Source organism: Morone saxatilis, unplaced genomic scaffold (genome assembly GCF_004916995.1).
Source record: "Morone saxatilis isolate NCDOM2014 unplaced genomic scaffold, NCSU_SB_2.0 Contig14, whole genome shotgun sequence".
Lineage (NCBI taxonomy): Eukaryota > Metazoa > Chordata > Actinopteri > Moronidae > Morone > Morone saxatilis.
In genome coordinates, this window is record NW_023339696.1 from 20,393,732 (window position 1) to 20,400,513 (window position 6,782).

At 41.4% G+C, this 6,782-nt stretch overlaps 1 pseudogene; it reads right to left on the reverse strand.

The window, feature by feature from the left end:
- Positions 1-5,399, reverse strand: part of LOC118323230 — a 14,786-nt pseudogene extending 9,387 nt beyond the window's left edge.
- Positions 5,400-6,782: the final 1,383 nt, after the last annotated feature.

Genomic DNA, 6,782 nt, shown 5'->3' on the forward strand with positions numbered 1-6,782 from the left:
CTGATACCCTCCAGCACACCGTTACACCTGAGCTGGTGGATGACCAAGTGATTGTCCATGATACCTACAGAGAATATACGCTGATTGGCAAGGAGCATATTTCAACATCACATTTTGCTATTGTACTTATAGAGATATACAGGTTTTATTGTAAATATATACCTGGAGTCTTTGACTCGTTGGGAATCAGGCAGCGCACAAAGTGAGGATGGGTGCTCCTCAAGTTAGTCATCAGCTTTCCAAGATTTTCCTGCAGGAGATGAATGGTTGGATGTCAAACAGAGCGGAAGTTTTTGCTTCTTGTTCTGTTTTAGGACTCCAAGGCAGCTGTTGTTCCAATACTGATATAATAAGTTCAATATTGAGTATTAGCGAGTATGCATGTCTGTGTACTGATCTGATAAACTGTAATTAGGTATTGGAAGCAGTATCGGGAAGTGACAAAATGGTATCAGAACATCCAGCTACATACAAATCCTGCCTCCTGAAAGTTCAATGACCCAACCAATTGTTTCTATTTGATTGATGGAGCTTATTGGATGCAAAAAGCTGAACTTTTTGGAGGCTCCGTCTTTAGGGATCAGTGCAGGGCAAGAAGCAATCTATATAAATGATCACTTCTGTACCCTGAAAACTGCAGACACCGTCTGAAACGAGCCGCCCTTCTTCTTTCCTCCTTTCTTTCCACCTTTGCCACCTCCAGCATCACCACCCGATTCTACAAAGCAGAAACAGAAGTATTATATCACATTCCTGAGGGTATGAAGGCCGGTAGGTGTTGGAGACACCCACTGGTCTCAAGGACCTCAGTTAAAGTTTTTGACGTTAATTATTCCAAAGCTGTGCAGTGTTGTACCTGCTTCAGTACCAGAAAACGAAGCATACAAGAAAGCCAACAATTTCACTGGGGACTTCTGGTACAGCTGCACAACAGAGTCATTCAGAGGGTCTTTGTTCTTCTCCAGCCAGCCACTGATGTTGTAGTCCACACTCCCGGCGTAGTGCAACAGTGAAAAATGAGCCTCAGGCTTGCCTTTGACAACCTTCGGCTTTTGGAAAGCACTGTTTTTTCCAAGATGCTGGTCGTAGAGTTTGTTCTTAAAAGAAGTGTCTGATGCCTTGGGGAACATACACTCCTCTTCAAGGATGGAGAAGATGCCCATTGGCTGTTGAATGTATCACAGGAATACATTATATATGGTGCCTAAAATAAAGTAAAATACATTCTCAAGTGCAGTAGATTAATCCTACCTTTTCAATGAGCTCAATGCAGGCTGCCAAATCCATACCAAAGTCAATAAACTCCCAATCAATCCCCTCTTTCTTGTATTCCTCTTGCTCCAGCACAAACATGTGGTGATTGAAAAACTGTTGCAGCTTCTCATTAGTGAAGTTGATGCACAGCTGTTCCATGCTGTTGTACTGTGACAATAATCAACTATTAGCATACAAAATAAAGCTGAGAAACAAACTGCTGGAAATCATCACAATCAATCATCACTGTCCAAACTCACATCAAATATTTCAAATCCAGCGATGTCCAACACGCCAATGAAAAACTGCCGTGGTTGCTTTGTGTCCAGCATCTCATTGATTCTTATAACCATCCATAAGAACATCTTCTCATACACAGACTTGGCCAGAGCACCAACTGCATTGGTGACCTGATTAGGGAGATATTTTTAGATTAGATAAACTGAGATTTTTTATGCAAACAGGGTTATTTGGTTATGAGGCAAAGCTAGTTTCTCATTGGCTGACTGGTTTGTTTGGGTTTACCCAGGTGACATTACCATCCCACCAACCTTGTATTCAATCAACATTGGCTGAGCGGTTGCTTGGACCAGTTAATGGAAGACATTCTAGAAATTAGTTTAAGGCTCGTAAGGTTGAATTAAAGGTCCAGTGTGCAACAGACTGACAGACTGACCGAACTGAAGTTGTGTGTTACAGTCTCAAGATGAGATATTTAGATTTTGTTTTGGTTGTTTTATTTGACTGGAACTAGTTAGTAGGTGTCCCACATCAGGAATTAATGGACACCCAGCAGCCAATCAGTATTCACCCAGACCATTATCAGTTGTTAAACCTGTCACGGTACCTGGGGGACTGTCTGGCCCTTGGTGACATATTCATTCCCGACCTTCACTCTGGGATAGCACAGAGCCTTCAGCATGTCAGCAGAGTTCAGACCCATGAGGAAAGCCACTTTGTCTGCCACTGAGAGATAAACATAAAATATTTGTTAACATCATCATCTGCACCTCTTAACTGATAACACCAAAGCGAGAAGTCTCACCCTCGCTGCCGTCGGGCTCTGCCTGCTCCTCCCGCTGCTTCTGCTTGAACTTCATGTTCCCATAATGCAACACAGCCCCGGTCAGCTTGTAGATGGAGAGTTTTTCATCATTGGTGAAGCCCAAGACATCCGTGGCTATCTGTTACATTAAACTCAGTGTAAGCTGAAGCCAATAAAACACGTGATGCATAGTGATAGATAAGAGAAAGCTCACATCTGTGGCCAACAGCTCCTCTTTGTCATCAATGCTGGCCACAGAGATCTGCCCCTGACTTATCATGGGGAAGTCGTATGGATTTGTTGTTATGAGAAGCATTTCTGAAGAGAGAAACATAAATTATTTTGTGAATATATTCTTCAAAATCTGCAGGATACAATGCCCTCACTGTACCTATGAGCTCTGATTTGTGGCCGGTCATTATCTGATAGAAGATGTGGTAGCTCCTCTCTTCAGACAGCTGGAATGTCACTCTCGACTTCTCCAGCAAATCTGCATTGAATTATACATATATATCAAATAATGATTGTCAGTTGTGAGTGCACATATAATAAACTTTATTAATGTGGAAAAACAAACTCACAGGTTTCAATATCAGCGGAAGCCAGTTTTCCTGTGGTTCCGAAGTGAATTCTGATGAATTTACCCTTTGAAATGTGAGATTGCACAACAAAACATCAAAGTTTTGTAAGAAAAAGACAAGGTTACAGTTCCTGTGGGATATTAAATATTCATACTTACAAATCGTGAGGAGTTGTCGTTCCTCACAGTCTTGGCGTTCCCAAAAGCCTCCAGCAACGGGTTTGCCGAAATGATTTGATCTTCTAGCGTCCCCTGATAAAAACACAGCCGGCTTTATCAGAATCTCATTGTGGTTTTTTTGTTAGTTTCAGGTTTATATCCTGTTGAGGGGATTTACCTGAATTTTGCCGGACGAATGCTCTTTCTTGTCGCCACCAGCAACAGCGATTGTCGCAAAATACTGGATGACACGTTTGGTGTTGACAGTCTTCCCTGCACCAGATTCTCCGCTGTGAACGCAGAATAAAAGACAGCTGAAGACAACTGAAAGGAATCTTACTGCAGATGTGTAACTGACTGATTGGAAAGATGTTTTTACTAATATTCAACACGACTCACGTGATCAGGACGGACTGGTTCTCGCGATCTGTTGGTGACATAAAATGTGAACTTCAGTGACAGTTTTTCAGATTTTCCACCAGAGTTGGAACAGTTTGGGTTATTTCAAAGGTTTCTTCTTATGTTCGGGGCTTAGTTGGAAAAATGTGATAGAACTTGAACTTTGATTGATTTAATTTAATTAATTTAATTTAGTCACGTCCACTTAAAGTTTTGAAACTTTTCAGGAGCTTTAAATTAAGTGGCAATTATACTGTTTAATGACACATTAGTCAGTCAGGTGCTTTACTGAAATTCTAATTAGATATCCACAATTCGTATTGTTTCTAGTAAATTGAGAGGATGAATAAGCTGCAGAAAATAGCAAACAAAATTGCAGGGAAGCCACAAAAACATCTAAGTAGTATGTAAAATGAACTCTTGAGAAGCAAAGCAGACTGAATTTGAGCTTTTAGCTTCAGGTAGATGTTATAGATTACTGATGGCTACACTGCTGCAGGAAGTAGGGGTGCTGGGGGCATTGCCGCACTGCTACCTCAAGAGGCTGCACCCCAATCTGGCCAATATGTGATAATGAGGGTCAACATCTGTCCTTGTTTTTGTCATTCAAGGCTCTGTAACTCTCTGTCTTACCTGTAAGCATATTCTGATATGCATTATCAGACACAGAGAAAATATGTGGCGGGGCCTCCATGCGCTTTTTCCCTCTGTAGGCCGCCACAACCTGTGGCTCGTACACCGGCAGCCACTTATAGGGGTTTACAGTGGCACAGAACAGCCCTGAGTAGGTCTGCAGATGAGAAAATACAGCATGTGAGAATCACTCACACCAAAAAAAAAAGCTGACAGCCTCCCACACACTACTTACATAAATCATCCACGCTGCATAACGATCTTTGAGGTTAAACAGCACAGAGGGCTCATTGAGGTGGGTCATCATCGCCATGTCCTCAATCTTGTCGTACTTTGGAGGATTCATAGGATGGCAGTCTTCTTCCTTGACTGTTACAGTCTGGGAAATAAAGTGAGAAGAGAAGGTGAAATTATATTGATTGGTTGGGCCCAACGTGAGACCGGCCCCATCCATCCAATTTATATCAGCGAGGAGGAGGAGAAGACCAAGAAGAGCCTCCTGCAGGCGGCATGATTGTGGGAGATGAAGGTGGACCTGGGATGAAAACTAGGCCTCCAAGGATGAAGAGGCCTCCAAAAGGAAAGCCACCAAGTACAAATACCTGGTCCAACAATGCAGGGACAAAGGGCAGCAGTCCCTTTCACAGCACCTTTTCTAAAAAGTTACGCTGCATGTTGCAACGTTTTTAGTCTTTTTTTTGCACTTAAATTGCGAGAGAAAGTGAAACGTTGTATAATTTAAGGCAACGTGTTCCAGTGAGAATAAAATCTTTGTGGGAAACTTCAATGATTAGTCAAATAACGACAGAAAACACAGAGGAACCAGCTAGAATATAAAACATTAAAAATTGATAAAATGTTGGTTTCTTTAAACAAACAAAACATCAAACCAGCTGAGGCCTAAAGTCCCATACTGCTGTTTTTGCACGTTACAGCTCATTTATCACAAATTTACCCTCCCTGCATCCAGTGGTTCCACTTCATTTCTGTACTATATAATCTTATTGTTTGGAATGATACATTATTATTGTTGTAAGTTGCACATTGATTTGAAATGTCTGCACCTCATCAGCATTAATACTATAAAGTATGATAAACACTGACGCTGTACACAGAAATATTTACCTCATCGGATTCAGTCTTCACTGTGACTTGGCCACCTTCTCTCTTCTGTATGACGCCTTTGATGTACAGCTCCTTGGCATCGGGCACAAAGCAGGCTGTTCTGGCATCAAACGGTCGGTTCTGAGCCTCCACTCTCTCCTTCTCGGGCTTGCGGAGAAAGACGGCCGCTGGCCCGTACTGGGCCATCTCGGCATCGCTGCTCATGTTGATATCTAAGAATGAAAAAAGGCACAATTAAGTGCAATTAGTCAAAAATACATTTCTTTTAAAATTATTTATACTTTTGTATGTTACTTACCGGGTTCACACACCCCAGTAGAACAGAATCAGAGGTTCTGCTGTGTTGTTGACAGATGCCAGAGGGGAAAATGACAGATCTTACCGATGGTCAGTGAATGGCACGTCTCTAAGTGAACACCAGCGGGAGGTTGAGGCTCCTTTTATCAAGATGAATATGCCGCTGAAGCAAACCGGATGCTCCAAACTTGGCAATGTCACTATTCAAACGTTAATCAAGTCGAATTATCGATCTCTGCTCGAAAGTTAAATATGGGACAGGATCTTCTAGTGGTAATAGGAACATGTCAGCAGCAGCAGGTGATGATCCTCAAGCACTATTTTTACATGCCTTCCATACTGTCAGGACTTGTCATTAGCAACTTAATGTTTATGTTGCGTTTGCTGTTGGGTAACACCACGTGTGAAGGGTTAATGCATTGAATGAATTGCTTAATCAATGCATTTTTTTGTCTGATAATGCTGATTAAGAGACTGTCATTGTGTTTTAGTTATGGGTATTTATGGGTATAACCATACGTAACTCAGTGTCTCCATAATGCATCGTGACCTTCGTGTTTATCCTGGATTCAAGGACCACCTGCTCATTCACCTCCAAGGCACCTTGCTTGGATTAACTAGATTAAACTACAGACAGATGTCAGTACAATGTCGACATTACTTTTTAGTAATTTTGTAGCCTAGTCCATGTCTATCTATTGTTTTTACTACATTATTCTAGCTTCAGTCATGGCAATTAAATTAAAAAGAAATGGGCCAAGAATCGCGCCCTGTGGCACACCACCAATTAAAAAGACGGATAAAATAATCATGTACAGAGATGCTTGATGTTACATAGAGAAGATTTTAATATTTTTTGGACAAAGACTAAAGACAGATTAATTTAAATACATGATGTTGGTATAACTGATTTGTTTTCTCAGTGTCATCCATGCCAAAGTTAGCAATAGCCAGCCACCTTGAAGTTATCTGGTTTGTCTGCTTTGTTTACAAGTTAACACATAACTTGTGCTCTACTTAGAGCTGTGTGAACATTGCACGCGGGTAGCAACATATGACGGCCACTTTGTACCACATTTAGAATAAGCAGGGGAGAGTGTTTGTAACTTGAGCTCTCATCATATTAGGGGGAGTAGTGCACGGCAGCTTGTCATCTCGGAAATACATCATCTCTTAATATCTGATAATGCAGAATGTGTGTTTATAGGCTTTCTAAGAAGGAGAAATCACAAACCTTAAAATCCTGTTTATGTGGGTAAATTACTTCATATGAATCAGAATCAGAATCAG